The following is a 23,586-nucleotide window of genomic DNA, read 5'->3' as shown; positions in this document are numbered from 1 at the left end:
GCAGGGGAGTACATTTAATGAATATAAATTCCTTTTGCAATGAGAGATTCAAGAATCCCAAGTGCGTAAATCCTTCCTTTCCATCTTTTTCAATCCAGAAATATTTCAAATGTTGAGATAATGTATACTCTCATTCCTTCCGTTTTGTTCTGCTTTTAGAGTTTTACTGTCCATTTGTATGGGTGTTTTACATTTAGAAAGGTTGTTTAGTATTCATGGGGTTAATGCTAATACCATTTCAATAAAATAGTGGGTAGGGTCCCTGCCCAGGGTGGAGTTTGTGCTTGTGGATAAACAGAACACATTTTGTGTTTTGTTAATACACTGGAGTTACCATAGTAGCATTCAGACTCATCCATGGAGCAAGACCTGCAATAATAGTCAATGTTGACACAACTAATACATTATGCATGTTCAAAATTGCTTTAATTGTAATGTCAAATTGGATCCAAGTGTTCAGGAACTTCTTTATAGCTCAGGAATTTCTTTTTTGGCAGCATTCCCTATTACATAGCATTTTGTCTCCTGGTAGAGAGAGAGAAAACGAGCGAGCGAGCATGTGGCGTTGGCCTAGAGGTTTAAGGTCAGGGAAATTTTTGGCCTCTATGAGACCACTTTATCTCCTAATACTATAAACATTTGCCCGTGGAACACAGGAGAAAGAGGTTCCGCAGCCTGCTGTAATGAATGATGGGCAAACCTTGACTATGTGCTAACTGCAGTGTGTAACCTTTATGCTTCAGGCCTCCTAATTATATCTGAAAGGAAGATAAAAGTGAACAGCAATGGCTCATCAGTCCTGTTGTTTAATTAGAATCTTTCCATTCAAATACAAATTCACTGGAAGTTCAGCAGTGATAAATTTACACATCCAGCTGTCTAGCATCTAATCGCTGAGTCTAGCAGTCCCTAGCCGCCCCTGATAAAAATAGCTAAAACAATTCTGCTCAAAGATAATTAGTAGAACTTTTTTTAAAAAAAATAATCCGCAAAATCCAGAGGGGCAACCAAATGGTCCAGAACCTCAGTGCACGCACTTCTTCTCCAACAGAGAGTTGGATCCTGATTGACATTTGAGTTTGTCACCCCCTTGTGGGTGTGCAGTGCATCACCTCTTAGCCAGGGCTGAAACTATAAATTCCTCTGGAAGCTGTCTTGCATCTCATGGAAAGAAAGGGGGAAAACACACACAGCTGTCATTATTGAACTTATCGTACATTGACCACTGAATGCCATTGGTGACGCAGTGTGTAGAGTGCTAGGATTTGTGTTTATTGTACCAGGCATTAATTTTTGCAATCTCACCGGGGGAGGGGGGAGAGTACAACACCCAGGAAAATAATTAAAAGAAATCTGTGGGTCAGTGTCACATGGATTCAACCTGGTTGTCCACTTTACAACTAAAGGGCAGAGAGGTAGGAGGAGAAAATAAGTGGTAGATGAAAGATTGACAGAAGGAGCAACCAAAGTAATAATTCTCTTATTCCACCGACTTTGCTACATGAGGTTGCATATTTGTACTCTGTCTCCATTGCACTGTCCTGCCTGTCCATTAATGTATCTGCTGATTCATTTATTGACGCTCACAACTGTACAGCCACATTCAGGCTCCACATCTCTGTTGCACAAGGACTTTACCTGTTAACTTGTGTTCTGTGTAGAATTATGCCTCAGATATAACTCTTCAAACATCTTGATGCAGCTCTTTTTCAGTTCTGAAATTTGCGGATAGCAATAACAACAACCTGCATTCGTATAGCACCCTTCATGTGGGGCAGGGTCTCGGAGCAATTGATCACTTACCTCTCAGAGCCGCTGATAGCTTCATGTGGGGCAATAAAGCTTATTTATTGTTAATATATTTCCTCTTTAACAAACACCATCAATGGTACCACCCTATTGTACAGTGCATTTCATTGCAAGCCGCCTTTTCTTATCAAGATTTGTGGTAGACTGGGTCGTGACCTCTTTATTATCATCACCCAAATGTTTGCCTTTTTGTTGAAAAACACAGATGTGGTTGGACATTTTCCTTTGTATTCTTGATCTTTCTACAAGTTGATGAGCTACAAATTTCTATGTGTCAACTCAAGGAGCCTGTGCTGCTGACAACGTGGCTGATCTTTGTGCTGTGAACCATTCTCCTATCTGATCAGAGCATCTTGCTTTTCATTCAGTGATATTTACATTGTCAACAGAAGCCAAGTCATAGGGTTTAATATTTACCATCAATTGCATTTAGCACCGTGGATTCGCTCTAGGGAATATCTTCATTATAATTTTCTTTTCTAAAGTTGGAGGCTCACACACAGATACCAGCTGTCCTCATACTTCTTCCAAGCAGTCATTTTCTTGAACCTAGACCATAAGTCAGGCTGTTCAACCACAGGGGCAACAAAGGCCTCCTGACCTCAAACACTCACAGTATTCAAAGGGGCCCTGGCTCATTTCTCTTCTCCACAATCTAGGATCCTGTGCCAGGTGTAGCTTTCGCTGTGGTCCTGCCTGATATGTGCGGAAATCAACCTAGAAAAAATGTTAGCCCTGATCACAACTCCTTGTCAGGAAAGCCATTCGAATTCCAGTCAACCTGCGAGGCTCCACTCTGGAAGTGGAGTCCTGTAGCTCAGTGGTTAGAGCACTCGCCTCTCAAGCGAGAAACCTGGATTCGATTCCCTGCAGGGCAAAACCTTGGGCAAGTTTCCTTACTCCACACTCCTAATAATAATCCCTCAAGAAAAAAAGCAATAATAAATTGGTCATTTTCAATCCACGACTATTTGTGGGACACTGCTGTGCGCAATTGGCTATATTAAATGCAAGAATTATTATTATTATTAGATTGTGTTAGAGCAGAGTTCCCGTGGTTTAGGGGGACATATTTCCGGTTACCATTTGTACAACTGATTCTTTATTGAGAAATACTTGCAACTGGACCCTAACAATGACCTGTAACTGCTGGGCAGCTGCACTGCCTCCAGAACTGGTTTGTCTCCGAGACAATCTGGACATCGGCTCATCAAATTATTTCCCAAGTGGTTCTTTCTGCAAAGATATTTATGGTGCAGTGCGTGGTTTGTGCTGGAATTACACCTGCGCATTCTACCATCATAATCGTAACCATGTGATTTCTTAATGCAGTGGTGGACTTCATCACAACTTCATATTCAGTGTAACTTCATTTGTATCCGTTTACACTAGGATGTGACAGCATGAAAGCTCAGTGTATCTTTCATCACCCCAAGGCACCAATGTCTGGACTTAATTTAGTTGTAGTTACTGTGTATCATATGGCGTATCAGCAATAGCAAACATCAGTCATTTAAAGTCAACTCTATTCCCTTCAGAATCCCAATGGCAAGGAGATTTAAATCTCTGTTCTTGATTGTTGTAAATTGCCCATCTCAATCTCCGAATGTAACCAAGAAAGTGTGATGTACTGGCCGTGAAATGCAAAATGTTGTGCCGTTTCAAATGTATATGGACTAGAGAGGTTAAGAGGAATCCTTTGGTCCCCAGAACAAAATTTAATGACAAGTTTAAATCCAAATCAGAGATCTGACGCATGTGGAAACCCATCTCGTGTTACAGATTCCATGTATGCCACATACTTATTGAAATTCCCAAGTCTGAAATAAAATGCGTACTCTCTATCTCCCTGGAGAGACACACCTTGTTTGCCTAATTCTGGAGTGCATTAGGCCCAGTTTGGCCAGAGCCTAAAGAGTTTGAATATGACTTTTGTGAATTGTAAACAGCTCCTGTAGTAAAGTTACTCTGAAAGGAAAAACTCTGATAAGTGAAATAATTTAATTATATCTACATGACACTGCAGTTCTTAAAGATTTGTATTTAATTATTAAGAGGGTGGTATTATTGCAATGTTGCACATTTTATTAATCAGCACAGACTGAGGAATATCATGCCAACACAAGCTCTTTCCTCCTATCCCCACTGAAACAATGACGTGTCCAATGTTTTCTTACTTCAGCCTTCTCGGAAGTATTGTACATGCAGATGGACAGAAGTTTAGAGTTGTAAAAGACAATTTCAGGACAGATTTTGAGGTGAGGCATCTCCTCCAAATCTTTTCCTTGGTCTAAACCAACAGATGATCATATCTATTGCCGCAGAATAGCCCGGCCTAAATATACCCAGGTATAATAAAACCCACATTCTGTATATGTATTAATGGCATTGACCCTGAAACACATCAACATGTAATGCTCTTCAACCCAGAAAACTGTGTGAATTCTACACCACTATGTTTGAAAATACAAATTTAGAAAAGGTTACAGCAGCATTATTTAAAGATCGATGTTTGAAACAACAACAGGACCACAGAAACCTTAGATACCTTGAAAGCCTGTCTTTTACTACTTTTCGAAAGTGTTGCGGGTAACCAAACAAACACATGGTTATCTGAGAACAGCGGCAACATTTCTGATCAAACACTATGGATCGTTGAACAAATAGACATGTTGTTTTTATTTGTAATTTTTCATCTGTAATCATTTACAATTTGCTACAGTTCTTAGTCGCAGTGAATTTAAGCAGGGCTCTCTGCTCTGCTGGAAAACAATGTAGTAACAATGAGAGGAATCGAGTGAACCTAACACTTGCTGAATCAGTTCAGGCTCCTCCGTCGCGGCCAGAGGGGCTGAAACCCATACAGGTGAATGGCGGATTGCATTAGATAATTGAACTTAATTTAGAGTTGTAGGTATTAAGTTTTAATGTTAAGTGGGTCTGTGAGGATATAAACAATTGTCGTCTTTCAATACGACTGCGTCTAAGAGCGAGACAGCTGCGATAAAGCGTGCTCCTTTTCAAGCAATGTGGTGATGAAAAGTGAAAAAGATACAGTGCTGTAGCTATGAGCTTTGAGCTTATTACGGGACAAGATAATAAGTTAAATCGGCCTGAATATTGCTGCACCATTTAATGCCTAATGAAAAGACGCTGACTCCCAAAAAGAAATCATTTCTATTGAGAATACTAATAGGTTCTTCTTAAAATAATAGAGGGAAGTGAGAAAACTATGCAGCCGATTAATCCTATTTAGCGTTTGCTGGGGCTTGCTGAATTTACTGAATTTGTGATGCTAAACCGAGGTCCTGTTCACGTAGACGTTAAAGATCCCATGGCACTATTCGAAAAGGGAAGGGAATTTCTCCCAATGTTCTGGTTAACAATCCTCGTGGCTGTTTGTCTGCTTGTTGGACATCTTTATTCGCAAAATTAGCTGCTGGGTTTACATACAAATGGACCGCTGCGTCACACAGTCACTACATTTTACAGAAATTTTTCCAAAGTGCTTGGAAACATTCTCAAGGTGAGGCATTGTATCAAAATGAAGGATTATTATTATATCTGCTGATTTGCTGACTGGACTACGACTATTGTTTACCTAACCAGCTGGTTAAGTCACTGGATTTGAAACTGTTTCAAACTTTATTCTGCAGCGATCAATCTCATTCAGCACTGATTTATGCTCAAATTGTTAAATCCTATGTTTCAGCCCTGCCTTAAACTCCTGTTCTCCCTATTTGATCACTTGTTATAGCCCTGTACCTCATATAATTTTGCAGGCCCCAGCTTTGGTCAGAGTTAGATTGGGTTTAGAATTGGCAGCTATTTTTAGGTGAAGTCATTTATTTGCAGAAAAGGAAATGTATGTGGAGGAATTGAAGCTAGCTTCAGTAGTAGTAATAATAAATAATAACCCTTGATTTTGATATAGTGCCATAATTCATGTCTGAAGGATGTTTCAAAGCGCTCTAAAACACCGTAAAGTGTAGTGACTGTGTGTTTTGTAGGCGAACCCAGCAGCCAATTTGTGCATAGTAAGAGGTGTCCCACAAACAGCCATTAATTGAGCAATTAATATTATCTGAGGGATTGTGGGCCACAACTAAGGGAAAAACTCTCTTTTCTTTTCACGTAGTACCTTGGGATCTTTAACGTTCGCTTGATCAGGCAGACTTTGATGTAACGCCCCACCAGAAGGAAGACATCTCCCATAGACAATACATTGTCCCCCCCCAGGTCTTTTCTCTTTCCTTGCTTTCTTATACTCTTATCAAACATGCTTTATACAGCTGCACTCAAGCACCCACTTGGTAAAGTATGGTACTTTCAGCTTGAAGCTATGTCCCCGAATTGGTACAAATGAGGAGAGGGAATAAAGAGGAATGTGTGGGAATGATCTACCTGTTAAATTATTTATTGAATTCTGCCAGAATCCATTGTAATCAATCATTAATCAAACCTTCGAAATATCGTTGTGCTCCCAGTGATCAAATAGGAAGGACTGGAATATAAGCCAGACTTATTCCGTTTGATGAATTAAAGTGTACTGTGGCTTTTGATAAGTGTTATTTTATTATAATTTTTCATGGTTCCTGTGAGAACAGATGACAGTCCAACCTTGCAGTACTCATATCCTGGCAAAAGATTAAATTATGAAAAATGACACTAATTCTAACACATTGCTTTCTGTCCAGTACAGAGGTTTCCGTTCACTGCCGATTAATGTTTGGTTGACTCCAGTTAAGTCTCAACTAGTAAAGTGTTTTAGAGAAGAAGAAAGGATTTGTTCTGCAGCTGTCTGGTCCTGTTAAGTTACATTCAGAGCATCACTGTGCAGTGAGGAGCAAATGTATTTCTCATCTGTCTGTCTAGATTTCTTTCACCAGAACACATAGATGGCAACTGAGAGGCATTGGTGTTAGGTTGCCACTGGTTCTCTTATGTTCCTGTTAAAGACTTTGTATTCAGCAATGAGGTTGGGCGTGGCCAACCTGCTTGGAGGAATAGATACCCTTTGTTTTGTGTTTGGTATCTGTAACATTATAGGATAAAATGTGGCATCAGCTATCTGACATTAGGTCCTTCAGTAGATTGGAATGCGATGACCAAACATACAATTTAATTGATTTTAAAGTAATGTTCGGAGAGGCCCTTTTAGATTCATTAGAGCATGTTTGACAGTTCATGAAATGGGTCAATTTTATCCTAGGAATATATTAATTCTTGCGTTTGATACAGGGCCTTTTTATGTCGTTGAGACGTTTCAAAGTGTTTCACAGAATTTCACTGTAGAGTACGGTGACTGTGTATTTGTAGGCAAACGTGGTAGTCAATTTGTGCTCAACAATGCCCCACAAACAGCCATGAATGTGTGAGCATTATTATCTGTGGAGCTCATTGGCGAGGATGTTGAGAGAAACTCCTCTTTTTGATGAAACATTGAGCTGCTTTATTTAGGCTAGTTTTTTTTATTGATATCCTTGTTTATAACTTTAGGCATTTAACATAAGTCTTGTATAAAACACAGAAGAGAATGAGATTAGGCCTAGGAAAATGTTCATCTATTTTTCATCATCATTAGTCTTAAAGGATTAGATCCAGTGGTTAGATGTAATTGTAGTATTTATGAATCAGTGTTTGGAGAGCAGCCAACATATGCTAACAGCACTACCTTCAAAATTATGAGGTTTAATGTCAAATGTGTGACTTGTTTGCTTAATTGCTTAGCGTTGGGCTGCTGTTGGTGAAATGAGCATTACTGCATATTAAGAGGTCTGTTATTGCAATAATGTGATTGCTCGAGAGCAGCTATTAACGTGTAGTAAACGTGCTCAGTGCTGAGATCAGCAGAGAGGCACTGGTTGAGGGTTCTCACCGTGACTTTTTCATTCAGTCCATCTGCTAGTAGTTACAATGAATGAATGGCACGCTGTAGCTGGAGTTGATTAAAGCATTCTAATGTACTTTGTTTAGGTCCGCTCTCTGCCTTCTCTTTTTGCATTAGTATTGGAGTGTTTAAGGAAAGGCAAATCATCAAGTGACATAAATGGAAATCAGCTTGGTCTGTGAAGATGTACTTTTTAGTTACAACTGAATTGATCAATAACTTTGGGATGGGTGTTTGATTGTGTTCTGTGGTTGTTCCAATTTTTAACAATTTTGAATGTAATTCAGTCTCTGATTCAATGTGTATTATTTTAATTCCTTTAACAGAGGTAACATGGAATACCGCTATGATACACTCTTTGCCTTCAACTGCCTTTATATATCACTAGCAGATGCAGATTTGCAAATCATTTGGCTTCATAACAATCATATTCGCTAAACAGTGATATACTCCTAATAACTTGACCCTAGCTTAACCTGTTACTACCACTTAAGTCATGCTGTCAATATCCCACATTTATTTATGTATATACATATAATATATATATACTAGCTGTACCAACCATTGCAACCAACGGATCCAATGTGGAATGTAGATCGACACACAGACACACACACACACACACACACAGATATTTCGTTTTTACGTCTCCTTTTGGGAGGACTCAGTGGGAGGACTCGGCACTTTAAAAATGTAATTTTGTTGTTGTTGCGGAGGCTTAGCTTAGTCTGTGTTCTTTATTTTGTTCCCGCCGCTTGGCTACGTGCATGCTCTGTGTTGCAGGATGCCATGGCATCACTTTGACTCAGCGGCCACTAGGTGTAACTGCAGCAAAAAACGCAAAACTGAAAATAACTCATGAACAATAGGAGACATCCAAACACAAATATGCCCATGTTACTCCTAGATGCATGACATTTTCGATGAGGTATAAATCATGTCTTTACGTCAATCGGTTATTGAGATCCTTCTTGAAGTGCAGACAGACATTGTCATTTTATTAGTATAGATAGAAGATAGATAGAAGATATATATGTATATATACACCTAAATTGCCACTACTGATAACTCGTCACTGAGCCCTTTGCCCTTTGAGTGACAAGTTATCAGGAGTTTACTGTATTCAAAGAGTCCACAAACATCAGCTGATCAGCTTCTTCGGGCAGTTCGGAGAGGATTGTGAACATAGAAACAGGAGGAAACCATTTAGCTTATCAAGCCTGTTCCTTCAGTTTATTAGATCACGACAATCGATCACAATAGATAGGGTGCAGAGAACATTTATTAGAATGATACCAGGGATGAATGGTTTGACCAGCACTGCAGAGACTGGACTGAACAAAGAAGTGTGAGGTAGACCTGATGGAGGACTTTAAAATTATGAAGGGTTTTGATCGACTAGATAGGGGAATTTTTTTCCACTGGTGGATGAATCAGTGCCTGGAAGATATCAATTTAACATATTTACCATAGGAGTAAATGGGGAGATCAGGAGGGTTTTTATGCGAGAGGGCGGTTAGGATGTGGAATGCCTTGCCAGGAACAGTGGTCGAGGCAGGATCAAGAGGAAACAAGATAAATATTGAAAAATGAGTAATCTGTAGAGGAACAGGGAAAAGTAGTGAAATATGACTGGATGGATTGCTCTTCCAAAGAGCCAGTACAGACACGATGGGCTGAATGGCCTTCTTCTGTTTTTTAAAGCTCTATGGCTATGTTTCTTCACTCAGGGAGTAATCAACAGCTTGAAGTGGGTTACCAGGAAGGATGGTGAACCCCAAAACACTGGACTTAATAGAGCAACTGGTTGATGCTTTAATGGGAAGATGGTAGGTTAAGTGTTCTAAAAGCACAAGATAAAGTGGGCCAAATGGTCTTCTTAAGTTGAACACCTCTTGAGATGTGGTGAGCGGAAAATGCACTTGCGTTGGAGTCTGGTTCTGACTGTCACTAGTTTTTGGAAGAAAGCCAAAGTTTTGGTTAGCTTGATGAATGTTAAGAATGCATGACCCTCGTATAATTGTTAAACTGCACATTCAGTAAAATAACAAATTGCTATTTCAAGCAGTGATCAGCAAAATTAGTAGAGCGGGTTATTATTATAATTAGTTGCTTATCTTCGGTCAGTGTGTATGTGTTTTAAAAAACAGCTCTGCTCGGCAATGTCTATTGTGAATATGAGAAACCTTATTAAGTGCTGCAGGGGATGAGCAGCTGTATTCAAAATGTCAATGAGCTGCTTTACGTTTGCCTAAATTTAAATGACAGTGTGGTAACAAGCTGCCTGTTTGTCATTTGTTCTTCACTGTTTGTGCAAACTAAAGGGTCAATGCCTACATGGGCGAGGAAGGTGTAAATATCACTGGCAAATTATGTCATTACAGTTATTTTTGTATTAGATGGTAAAAACTAGATTGCTCTTTGCTCAAAACTGCTTCACCTCTTCCTGTGTGGTTGTGTTATATAGTAATGTAGACCTGATTCGATATCTTCTCAGCAGTAAGCAAATAGGATCTGCATAAAATATAAGAAAATGGATAAAATATGAGAAAATGTAAGAAATGGGAGTGTTTGTGTCTGATATTTGCTTTTTCCACCTTCACTCTTTAATCCTTTCACTTTCTATACAGCTGATCTCAGCACATTGTGACCCAATGCACATACTGGAGTCACCAAATCTTGCCTCTTGCCAATCTCACAAAACCTTTCTAGCTAAGCAGCTCTCTGGGGAGAGAGTGGACTCTCTGAACCAGACAAGCAGAAACCATTCGTACATGGAACTGTTGGTAGTTTGGTTTGGAGGCACTTAAGCGTGATCATAGTGTCAGATACCCACCTGACCAAAAACACATTCATTATTCACAGCTCAGTTACATTTTCAAACTCAGTTTTGTTTCAGTGGTGATAATGATCAACTATGTGCACAGCATGTCTTGGTGATTTTTCTTTGTGTTCACAAAGGAGAGACTTTGTCTTCAGGCAGATTTCCATGTAGTACAAGTAGTTTAAGTGTAATGTGAGTTAGGAACAGGCCTAGAAGCAGTACATTTACAATGATGCAAACTTTGGGTTCATCAGTTTTACTAAAAAATAAGGTTAATTGCATAATAACAATTACATTGATCAGACTAGTAACCATAGACTTATCGGGCTGAGTCAATTTCATTTTTGAATGTGGTTTTGCCCTGTGTACTGAATGATGTGTTAAGCTGATTTACTGTATGGATCCAAAATGGAAATTGACTTTTTGAATAACAATAATTAGAAAGAAAGAGTTTACAAGCTCCTAGCCAACGGAAACATATGCAGAAACAAATGTTTCCGTTCATGGTTGGCTTCTCATTTTACAGATTATGGTATTAAGTATTGATAAATTAACTTAATTGGGAGCCAATTAACCACTCAAATATTTTGTTGGACTGGCAGAGTTTGTGATTGAATAAAGAGGGTTACAGAAAAATATCACTGAAAATCAGGACCTCCAGCTTTATCTTCCAAAGAGACTTCCCTAGCATCTATTCACTACAGACTTGGTGCTGACTGTAAGAATCAAATCTTACTTGGAGGGGGAAGAGATTATCTCAATGTGTTGGAAATGAAACCTCTGTGGTAATAACCATGGAGAAAGTGTTGTATCTTTGTTATGGTGCCTCTAGTTTCAAACCTCGAACATACGGGGAAGAAAAATCAACAATCTGCAAGATCCGTTTCAGACCAGATCAGTGGGCCTGATCTGATGCTGCAGGCACTGTACTGCAGAAACTCTAACCAGTGTCACTAATGGGAGAACGATTACCATTGCTCGTACATCCAAGCTCGTTCATTAAGAGCAGGTGACTTCATCCTGGGACCTCTTATTGTAATATAATAGTACAGTACATGTCAACGTGACCTCATCTATACAGGAACACTAGACAAGAATGTTACAAACAAGAGCTGTAGTATTTTGAAAGCAGGTATCATGGGATTTCTTCTTAATCTCCTCTATTCCGCTATTGTTCTAAAATTTTCTCCTCTTTTATTTAAAAAAAACTTTTCATCTATTCTCTCATCCCTGGTATCAACCTAGTGAATCCCTGCTGCACCTTCTTCATGGCTCCGATGTCTTTCTGTAAAATGGGATGTCCAAAACTGCAAGCAATACTCAACCTATGTCCCACTCACGAATTTTTAGCAGCCTCTGTATACATCAGCACCAAAAGGGGTGGCTCTGAGGCAAACTTAGCGGGTTCTACAAGATTTTAAATGGGACTGAGGAAGTAAACTCACATTTTCAGATATGTCAAGGCAAGAGAACAAGGGGACAAGTCTCGGGGTTTCAAAGTGCACTTTCAAAAGAAACACCAGGAAGTGTTTCTTTACACAGAGGATAAGTAATAATTGGTCGGGTGGTTGAGGCCAAGGTCCAGAACATTGGACTCGTTTAAGAAATGTTCTTGACGGATGTTCTTCATCTGAAACTCTCTTATGAACTTTTAGCTCATAAACAACAGCTAATTAGTAGCGAATTTGTGGTCAGGGCACTCACTTAATTCAATGAAAATCACACTGTTCATTTTGTTTCTCAAGATGTTTGTGGTCCTTTGACAAAGCATTTTTTACTTTATTTTTAGGTGAACGGTGTGTGAATTTTACGTTTGCTGGTGTGGAAGAGCTGGCTTTTTGCTGGTTTGCTGTTAGCTTTTTTGTTGTGTGTCTTTTTTTTTAAAAAAGCACCCAGTGTGATCTTAATGCCTGAAGAGCAAATGGGTTATGGTCGTCAAAAAAAATGTTGTTGAGTTTGCGTTTTATTTTTCCAGCTATTTCATAGGAGAGCAATGTGGTTGACGGGTACTGAGCTTTGTTTAAGCTGCTGAGATGTTTGGGGTTTCCCACACTCTTGTGCGCTGAGCCCTGCGGTGACATATTTAGATCTTATCAGATGTGCTTCAAGTTGCCTGCATTTTTCATTTGAATGTGAAATGTGTGAAAGTCACTGCTATTTGTTACTGTAACAGGCAAGCCATTATGCACAAGTTTTGATGAGACACCAAAACCGTTGCAACATTTATTTTCGGTGCTTTCATGAACCCAAAGTAATCATTAAAACTGCAGATTATTAGGACGTTAGACTGGGTTTGAGTAACAACCAAGCTGGGACTTGAAAGGTCATATGTTATTTGTTATTGAGGTCTAAGTATTTGGTAATGCTAGTTGCATTGAAAGTGTCATGGTACTATCCGAATTTACGAAAAGTGGGTGATATAACAATTCTGACACTTCAATAACTGATTAGAGAACTGGATTGTATTTGATGCCACTAACACAACAGACTCTTTAATAGGCAGTTTATACCTTCAATGTTCACAGATCGGAAAATGGTTCAGTATTGAGACTGCTGGTTTGATACTGTTAAACACTGCATACATTTCACTTAATTTGTTGCTTTCTCCCCACTGGCGAGATTTTACACCACCTTTTATTGTATAAATATGGACCGCAATCATCAATGATAATGTTATTGATCTCTCAGGCTCCTTACCATTAAGATGCTTTAAATACCACTGATGTTTGACACAGTCTTCCTGTGCCTGGCCACAGTGTGTTTGTGATAGCATGTCTAGATTTTTGTGTGTGTGACTGAGTATGTCTACGCTGTATATGCCTGTGTGTGTCTATGTGTGGGTTTTACATTAGAATACATTACATTAGAATACATAGCACAGAAATAGGCCATTCGGCCCAACTGGTCTATGCCGGTGTTTATGCTCCACATGAGCCTCCTCCTGCCCTTCCTCAACTAAGCCTTCAAGCATAATCTTCTATTCCTTTATCCCTCATGTACCTATCTAGCTTTTCAAATACATCTATGCTATAACTATGTGTTGTCAGCACATCTAGATTATGTGTGTGAACAACTATTTTTGACTCTGTTTGTGTGTGTGTCTGTGTCTGCACATATGCATATGTGAGCATATCTAGACTGTGTATTTGTGCATGTTAGTATGCCTGGACGTTCTCTCTATATGTAGATATGTGTATGTGTGTTTTTGTGTGTGTTAGCAAGTCTAGACACTATACATGTTGGAGGGCTTGAGGTAAGTGGGTAGAGAACAGGTGTTGAATTGTGTCAGGACACCTTACAGACAATAATTCTGCCAGTGACGGATTCAGCAGTGGACAACAAGAAAGTATACTGTACATAGCTGCATACAACAGGTATTCATACCAGCACTGTAGATGTAAAGATCCAGGCAGGTCCTATATGATTTTTAGCAGTGGTTGCCATTGATTAACCATGAGAAAACAATTGATCAGAATGGTAACTGACCTTTTTCACAGTTGCAATTTATAGGTGGTTGCCTTTTACCTTGTTACTGTATTCTCTGCTGAATGACTGGAATTGTATACCTGTACATGTGTTTTATTACTCATGTGAAAGCAAAATCTTGTTAACCACTTCCATCCTTGAAAGCACTAGTCGTAATACAGCTAGTTTCAGGTTAGTTTCACTCATTATTCAGATACAGCCAAGCAGTACTGGATTGAATTGGGGCATTCTTACCTCAGTGGGGAATTTTTCTCCAGACTTAAGTTCCCGAAACATTATCCTTTGAAAATACCAGAATTTTGCCCAGCAATGAAGGTGTGTGCAGTCAGAGCAATTATCTGTATAAACACAATTTGCATGTTTCACATAGTATAGTTACTACACCTTCACAGAAAATACTGTGAAAGGCTTTGAGATGTCCTCCCGATACCAAATACAAGGATTTTAATTCTTTTTAACAAGGTTGTTCCTGAGCTAACCTAACCATTTTGATGGTTAGTGACCCAGTAACCTGGAGAGTTAACCAGCCTCTTCTGGCATTCCATTCACTTCAAAGGAATTAAAAAATGGGTAACAATTCCTTTCAGCATGGATCCACAGTGTGGATGGCCTTTGGCAATCTTGGCCATCAAAGGAATTTTCTATCACAGTCGACGTCACCTTGTGCATAACCCTGAACAGATTTCTTTTACCCCTGATTCTTACATCTTATCTTTACAGTTAAAGGTATCCATATATGGACTTGTGTACTTCCGTTGCTGTTGCCTGTAATAAGGCTCATGCTATCATTTCTCGAAGCTGCCAGCTAGATTTTGCAGGGTATTATAAATGATGTAAGCTTGGTGATTGTATCAGTAAATGACAATTCAGGTGCCAGGGAGGGGATTTTTTTAAGACTATGAAACATTCAGACCTTTATTGAGCAGTTAACCAGTGAAAATCTGGTGGTTACTGCAGCCCTGAGAGATGCTTGGAACATCATTGGTTTAAATACCTCGTGGTTTATTGAACACATAAATTGTATGAACTGAAACATCCCATACCGAAATATGTTATCATTGTTCATGGTTCAATTCCTGCAAAGAAGCCACGATCAAAGGCTCTGAAACATTCCTATGGTTAAAAACAATACTGTGAAATTTGCTCTACAATCTCAATCTTACACAGGCTATTACTGTCGACAATGTGGGCAGTGGGATATGTCACATTTGATGCTGTGGGAGTTGTTCTGAGGTTTGAGGTATAACGATGGTGCACGCAAGTCTTACGTGCTTCTAACAAGTGAAGTATCTGACCCTGGGGTCTTGACACTGCCACTTGGTTTGCAGTCTACATTGATACGTACACATGAAGGCAATGTGCACTCCGCAGCCGAGTGAAATCCATTTGGTTTACTCTAGCGTGCATTTTATTTGTTTTTGAATCATCTCAAAGCATCTTAAAGCTCTAACATTATGTAAATGAAACCAACTGTAAATGGCTTGATGTTGCATAAATGTTACCCTTATTAAAGTTAATGTACTATGAAATGGTCATCCCAGTAAATGCAGATAATGATCTGAATATAATTAAATTGGGGGAGTAAGAAGAAAGAGCCTTTCCATGATTTAGCATCCCATATGAGATGAGTATTATGATCTCAGTAACTGTGTCTGTCTTTCTTTCTCTCACTGAGTGTCTTTACTCTTTGTGAAGTGCTCTAAGACTCAATGTTATAGGCACTCTACGGAATGTAAGCATTATTATCTGTCTCTCCTCTCTCTCGCTCTCTCTCTCTCCCTCTCTCTCTCTCTATGTATGTATTCTCTGTCTTTCTGGATTTATTTTGTCTCCCTGTACCTTCTTATTTGTCTTCCTGGATACTCTGCCTGTTTCTGTTGTGTTTCTCTGTATCATTGAGTCTCGTTTCTATCGCTCAGCGACTCTGGGGTTTATGTTGTTTCACAATTCACACAAGAAATGTGTGTGTGAAATGCTGCAAAACTCACCCCTGTGTCTCTTGGTTTCGCTCTTGTTTATTATGTTTCTCTCGCTGCATTTTTATTCCATTTGTCTGTGTCCTTTTTCATATATAACCAGTTTCGGTGTGTTTGCTTGATTCTGTATTCAATTTTCATCAGCAATACAGATCATGTACATTAATTCAATTACTGACATTTTATTACAGTACATCCCATACATTGCAGGTGTCATCTTGGCTCAGTGAGTAGTATGCTTGCCTCTGGTTCAGAAGGTTGCAGGTTCAAGTCCCATTTGGGAACCTTTGAACTCATGGTTCAGGCTGATGCTCCCATTCAGTATTGGAGAAAGCCCTGCATTATAAGTGATGCTGTCCTTCAGATGAGACATCAAACGATGGATGTTAATGAACCCATGATAACAACAACAACTTGCACTTATATCGCGGTGTCAATTGAACGGAGTCACTGGGTGGTGGATTGGGGAGTGAGGAAGTCGGAAAAGTAGGGAGGTGCCAGAGAGTGAAGTGATTTGAACACGAGAGTGAGGATCTTGAAGTCGATCCGTTCGGTGATGGGGAGCCAGTGGAGCCTGGGCCAGAACTGGTGAGATGTGGGTACGGAGTTTGGTCTGGGTTAGTATGCGGGCGGCAGAGTTCTGAATGAACTGGATCTTTTGAATAGTGGAGCTGGGGAGACCAGCGAGAAGTGCGTTTGAGTAATCCAGGCGGGAGTTGATAAACGCATGGACGAGAGTTTCAGCTGCATTCGGGATAAGATATGTTTGGAGAAGGGCAATGTGGCGGAGGTGGAAGAAGGTGGTCCTGGTCAGGGATGTGGGGAGGAAGGAACAGCTGAGGGTTGAACTGGACGCCTAGATTGTGCACTGGTTCGGTGAGTGTGAGGGAGAACCCAGGGAGGTTGAGGAGTTCAGATCCGCAGGAGTGAAGACGTTGACGGGAGCCAAGGAGTATGACTTCCGTCATGTCCACATTCAGCTCCAAGCGTTAATGTCTGCCAGACAAGCTGATAGAACATCGGTGGACCTGGAGTTGGTATTGGAGGAGGCAAAGTAGATTTGTGTGTCATCCCCATACATGTGGAAGTTTATCCCATGTCTGCGGATGACATCGCCCAGAGGGAGCATACAGATAAGGAGAGGGTCAAGGATGGAGCCCTGGTGTACCCCGCAGTGACCGGGCGGGGGGGGGGTGAAACCATTTGCCAAGATGACATGGAGGCGGTTGATTAAGTCGTTCTTGAACCATGCGAGGGCGGTCCCACTTAGGTAGATGAGGGAGGAGAGGCAGTGGAGGAGGATGGTGTGGTCGACATCATTCAAAAAGAGAAGATCAGTGTTCTGGCGGACAATCCTCCGTTAAAATTGGTCATTCATCTCCCAGCTGCTTGTGCATTGCTGTGCGTAAATTAGGTTATAGGGATAATTGCAGAGAAGCAGAGTGACACCCACACCTCTCTGTAATGCACCTAGTGCTATGATTATTATATGGATCCTATTGACATGATCTGTGTTTATCAATAAAGGGGCAAAAAATTCAATTCAGCCAGTGTTTTTGTGTAACTGACTATAAATGGTAACCAACATTACCAAAGACAACAGCGAGTAATGCTGAAAGGAATTTTTACCCCCACCAACCCAAGGTAGCTAGGCCTTGCCAAAATCTACAAAGCCCTAATAACATTGAATATGTACTCTATTACAGCCAAGATTTATGAATAATGCCCCTTTTCAAGCCATTATTTTTCCTTAAATTGAATACAGACCCTCTAAACTAGACCTTGTAATCAAACATTTGCTTGTTTTGGAAAGAATGTGGAAAATTGTTTTCACAAGATAAAAGAAACCTGAAGAGAAACATCAAACTATATTGATACCATGTGTCACATTTTTTCTTCAAATGGATGTTCCATTTGAACTGCATTGTGTGAAGGACTTGGCTACTCACTACAGAGAAGCTTAAGTTGTTTTGTGTGAAATAAAGAGCACTCGACAAATTGAAGCCCTGAGGAATCCAGTGGTTTTCAGGGAATTTAATGGGTACAAAACTGGGTAATCAAATCACAGTCTTTTCAGCAAGTACAGTATTTGGGCAAACTGAGAATCCGTTTTCAAATGTTATTTTGATATAATATAGCAAAACAAATGGATAAGTGCAGAGTATTTACTCTACATGAACATGCACTCAATATGGCAGACTGATCTGATACATTAGCATGTATCAGAAACATTACCTTGCATATTTAAATAACGCAGTATTTAGATAAAGATGACAATGCTGTAATAATAATCCTTACATTTGATTTGGCACTCTATTTGGTTAAAAATTCTTGAAGCACTTCATGTTTTCTGTAAAATACAGTGACTGTGCATTTCAAGACAGGAACCAGGAAGTTTTTCTTTCTGAGATCAGATGGGCCAAAGGGCCTTCTTCATCCAGATCAGATCTTGAGATTACTCCATAAATGAAGCAGCCAATTTGTGCATTTTTTGTAAAACTTTCTCCTCCAGACAAGGCACACAAGCTGTCACGCTCTTTGAATGCCCAAAAGTGGTTTTCATTAAGTCCTTTCCAACTGTTATGAATTCAGCCCTTTGGGAAATGCAGCAGTATCATTGGATCATTCTTTCACATTCTCTGTAACATCCACATATCGTAGGCTCACGGACAGCCCTAGTTTCAGGACCTTCTCAAAAGGAGTACTTTTAATATGATTTTGTCAATGTAACTGCTCCTCATGACTGCCCATCACACGCTCAGTATATAAGACTTAGCTCACTGACATCTCGTGACTTTGTCTCCTCTCCATCTCCGTCTCCCCCTCCACTGTGAATTGGGCATTTTGCTGTTTGGAACAAGTAATTCCAAATGAATGTATTGGAGCACATTATAGTCGTTTCATACACTGTATGAAATAAGTAATTCAAGCATTGTGCCTTGGAGACTGGCTTACTTCCTTTGACCTCAAGGAAGCCTATTATTATATAGGCTGTGACATTGCAAGTATCAGAGGCTCTACTTTCAGGGTCGTAGCTACCACTTCAAAGTTGTCTCCTTCAGCCTCATCTCTCTCTCCTTGGATGTTTATGAAATGTCTTTCCGCTAACATGGATTGAGTTAGACTCAGAAGGCACTGTTTCATGCACTCAAGTTATCCTTACAAAGTACAAATCCAAGATAGAAGAACTCTGGCCTTTCCAGTCGGGTTTGGGAACTACATTGCATAGAATTAACTAGAAATACACGGTACATTACAGCATGGAAACAGGTCATTTGGCCCAACTAGTCCTTGCCAGTGTTTATACTCCACATGAGCCTCCACCTATAATAAATATAATCCTTGCATTTGATATGGCGCTTTTCACGTCGGGAGGACGTCCCAAAGCGCTTCACAGAACACACTGTAAAGTGAATTGACTGTATATTTGTGGGCGAACGCGGCAGCCAATTGCGCACAGCAATGTCCCACAAAGATTGAAAATGACCAATTTATTATTTTTTTTGGTTTTGGAGGGATTATTATTAGGCTCTGTATGGAGTAAGGAAACTTGCCCAAGGTTTTGCCCTCGGCCTGGAATTAAACTCAGGTCTCTCGCTTGCAAAGCGAGTGCTCTAACCACTGAGCTACAGGACTCCACTATCCTAATCCCCTTGTATATACCTCCCAATTGCCTTGAATGTATCCAGTTTCCTCTTAAATATGTGTAGCAGTTGCTATTTGCTTCATCCACAGCTTCTGCGAGTGAGTTCCACATTCTCACCATCCTCTACTTAAACTCCCTTTTAGATCTGCTACTGGCTGTCTTACGTAACTTAGAGTTCGGGATGACATTCCGTAAATGAAGAATTAAAATATGTGTTTATTGCAACAATAACAAGGTAACTCATTTGAAAAGCGCTCTGAAATGTTTTAAGTATCATCTGAGTGGGGAAAAAAAGAGTGTTTTTCTCACTTATCTGACTAAAAGATGCGTACCAGGTTGTGTTTGTATTAAAATTAAAGTTGGGGTGGAGGGAGGGAAGTAATTCTTCTACTCCCCTCTGGAATAGGGTAAAGTCCTTTGTACTGTGTAAATCTTAATTTGATGATTGCAGAATTTCTCTGTGTTGTCTGAATCTCCCTCTCTCTAAGTAGCTCCTGTGTCTTGTAGCTCAGGTGCCTGCATACCCCTTGGAGCTTTCTCACTGCTGGAACACAGCAGACTGTTTCAGATCAGCTCCATTTAATTCTTAGAACTGCACATCACAGCGATCATGCCGTTTGGTCTATTAGAAAACGTGCTGAGCAGTGGATAGTGTCTGATCAGTGGAACGAATGCTCTTGGGCAGCCTTGAAGCTGCAGGTCATGCTGTGCTGCTCAGTGTGTGTTTACCAGCAGCGCTGACTGACGTATTGCTTGATGCTTCCAAGTCAGCTAATAAACTGCACGTAATTCTTAGAGCTGGCTGTTCTGTCGATAAGCACTTAAAAACCTACTTAGCCCAGACACAGTGCTTTAGTCTTTGCTGTGAGCAGGGGGGCCTGTGGAGGAACAGGAATGAACACCAGTTAGAATTTACAAAAGTATAACCTGCAAGTAAGAATTGCTGCTTTTCACACATTACCTCAACTTGCAATTATTTATTGTATTCACAGTAATTAGCAAGTTGTGGGCCAAGCCTAAATATTGACGATGAAATTAAGCTATTTGTCTTGGATAGTGTGTGCAGAAGTATAGTTCACAGTAAGAAATTGACAAAACTCAAGTGAGACAAGAGGGGAAATGAAAGGATTTTTCTTTCCTCACACAGTAGTTGTTGAGTGGAACAGGATCCCAACAAAACCAGCGAACGCTGTGTTGATTAACTCTTTAGAAAAACAAAAATAACTGGTTACTAAGGCGATTGAAGCTGACAGCAATGCGTGCAAACCAAACCAGTGATCAAGTACATCGTAAACTGTCAATCTCCTGCTGGAACCACTGCAAATGCAATAATGAAGCTGGCCGGGCTTGAATGATGCAGGCAGTGAGTTAACATTGGGTTGGACTCAGTGCTGGGTTGTGTCAGCTTGGCTTGGCACTTCGCTTACACAGCAGGGTGGCGCTGCCTGGTTTGGGAGAGAATCCGGTGTGTGCTAGAGCCCTCCTCGTGGCCGCATCTGCTATTTCTTTCACCATGTGGTTTCCGGGGAGAGAAACTGGAGTGAGTGGTATTATTCGGGAACTTGACCCTTGCAACCTGCTCCAATGTTAACGTCTCCTCTCGAACTATTTACGTAGTTCTTATACTGAATGAACAATGATTTAAAAACTCCTCCGCCTTTTTAATACAGCCGATTACTAACAGGTTAAGTGCTACTTGTTGGGCTGTTGCTGTTCTTTTCTTTATGATATCTTTGTTATCAATTTACATGGTAAACATATCAAAATATTTCTTAATGGTAACACCAAATCACTTCTTAATTTATTTCTGTTTATGTTTTTTGTCCCATTCTTCTCAACTGTGGTGCTGTAAGATACTATGAACTGATCCCTTCACCTAGATCTCTCAATAGAAAAAGCTGGTAGATGGGCAGTGTTCTTACGGTTGCTGTGGCTTTAAATATCTCTTATAGTACTTCATTTTTGTACCTACTTTTGCTTAGACTGTCAATATTAAACTGCCTTCTCCAATCTTCAAAGCCTTTTGCGATTGATTTGGAATATCGTAGGATGTTTATTCCCATCCCTTGACTACCGTCATACACTGAAGCTGCCTCCTCTGTGTTTCCTTTTTAAAGCAACAACAATCGGCCCCACCCTTATTCACAACTTCTCAAACAAATGCTATTTATGTGCGAGGCAAACAGATTAATAAAGCTGTGCGCTAATTCTCATTCTGTGTTTCACTTCCCGGGCCATCTCTATTAATATAGTCACTGATTTGCAAAGTCGCTAATAAAAGTTGTGTTTTGGTTGCTGTGTTACTTGGCTGTAACAATAATGAAATGTTATGGGGTTTTCTTTTTGAGGTCAATATGTATCATAGTTTCCCCATTAACTCCCCAAATAGCAGTTTCTCTCCACACCACTCACCTTCAGCTTTGAGAACAAGCCAGTCGATTACGGAGGTTTTTTTCCATTGTTTCAGCAGCAGTTGTGCTACGTGTGCTCTTTGGATAGAGTAATGACTTCCGGCTTCGCCTCCAAAATAAATGGTCGCCATACTTCACAGCAAATCTTGTGAAGCACTTTAAGACATCCTCCTGACGTGAAAGGCGCTGTGCCAAATGCAAGGATTATTATTTCCTTCCATGAGGTGGCAGATGTATCTTTTCCACTGTTGGTAGTTGTCAGGAAACAGCTTTACTGGAAACTGATGAAACTGCTGACTTGGATGGTTAGCAGTTTGGAGTGTTCCTTGCTTGAGTGCTCAGACATTCAGCGTTTCACCCCTCAGATACCTGGTGTCGTTTATGTGCAGTTACTCTTGGCCAAAGGGCGTTGCATCATGTGGTTTCATTCCTTTTTAAAAGTGCTTGTCTGATCTTTCTAATGTAGCAAAAAGATGTACACTTCACTATGCCTTCTCTATTGTCTTGGTTTGCTGAATAGTTTTCTAAATTAAAAATTCCCAAAGCTCCACTCTGTAAGTATTCTTTACAATTGCTTGACATGGTAAATGGGGTTTTGAATTTGAAGTGATTGTATCTCTTAATTTCTTTTGGAAATTCTCTAATCTCTGATCTTATTAATCTTGAAATAACGTTTTCTTTCGTGCCAAAGGCTACAGATATTATTTTTGTAGATGGTGCATTTTCTTCGCTCCCCACAGAAATGGATTAATTAGATTTTGCGGCTGCCACTAACCCTCTGAAATTGTAATGAGACACTGATGTGTCTGAAATATGAATAACTTGTAGAGGTTTGCCAGTTAGCTTAACTGACCACAGCTTTCAGTTAGTGCACATGGGTCGTGAGATCGCACTAAGTTCATGAGTTTGTACAACATTTGCTCTGAAAACTGATTGAAGCTAGCAAACTTTGAAATGATTGTTTAGCTTTTTTACTCGAGATTTAATTATTTTTAAACAGAGAGGTGAATATGTGCAATAGACAACCCAGGGAGGCACATTCAGAAGGAAAATAGATAGTTAGTTGGTGGAGAATTAATTTAAGAAGCATTACAACAACCTGCATTTATATAGCGCCTTTCATGGGGGGAAGCATCTTGGAGCACTTAATTAGAGAGAGAGAGAGGTGTGGAACGTTTTTCTTTAATCAACTGGCCAGATTGACCTCTGGTGTTTCCTGGGCCTGTATGTTACACCAAAAAGACTGGTTCGGTGTGTGCTGCAATGCCGTGTCACTGTTTGTACTTATGTCCTCTCCCAAGAAACAGGAGTAATTCCTTACCCATTCTTATTATTGCTTTTTTCATGACAAAATTGTATGGTTTAGGACATTATTCCATTCGACATCCTACACAGAGAAGTGACTGTGTCAAGTTCTCAACATTTGACAATCCTCACACTCATGTTCAAATCCTTTCACTCTCTGGCACCTCCCTACCTCTCTGACCTCCTCACTCCCCATTCCACCAACTGGCACCTCTGCTTGACTGGCCACCGGCCTCCTG

This window comes from Callorhinchus milii, unplaced genomic scaffold, assembly GCF_018977255.1.
Source record: "Callorhinchus milii isolate IMCB2004 unplaced genomic scaffold, IMCB_Cmil_1.0 Scaffold26, whole genome shotgun sequence".
In the NCBI taxonomy this organism is placed as follows: Eukaryota; Metazoa; Chordata; class Chondrichthyes; order Chimaeriformes; family Callorhinchidae; genus Callorhinchus; species Callorhinchus milii.
The sequence above is the reverse complement of the archived record's forward strand: the minus strand, read 5'-3'. Positions refer to the sequence as shown.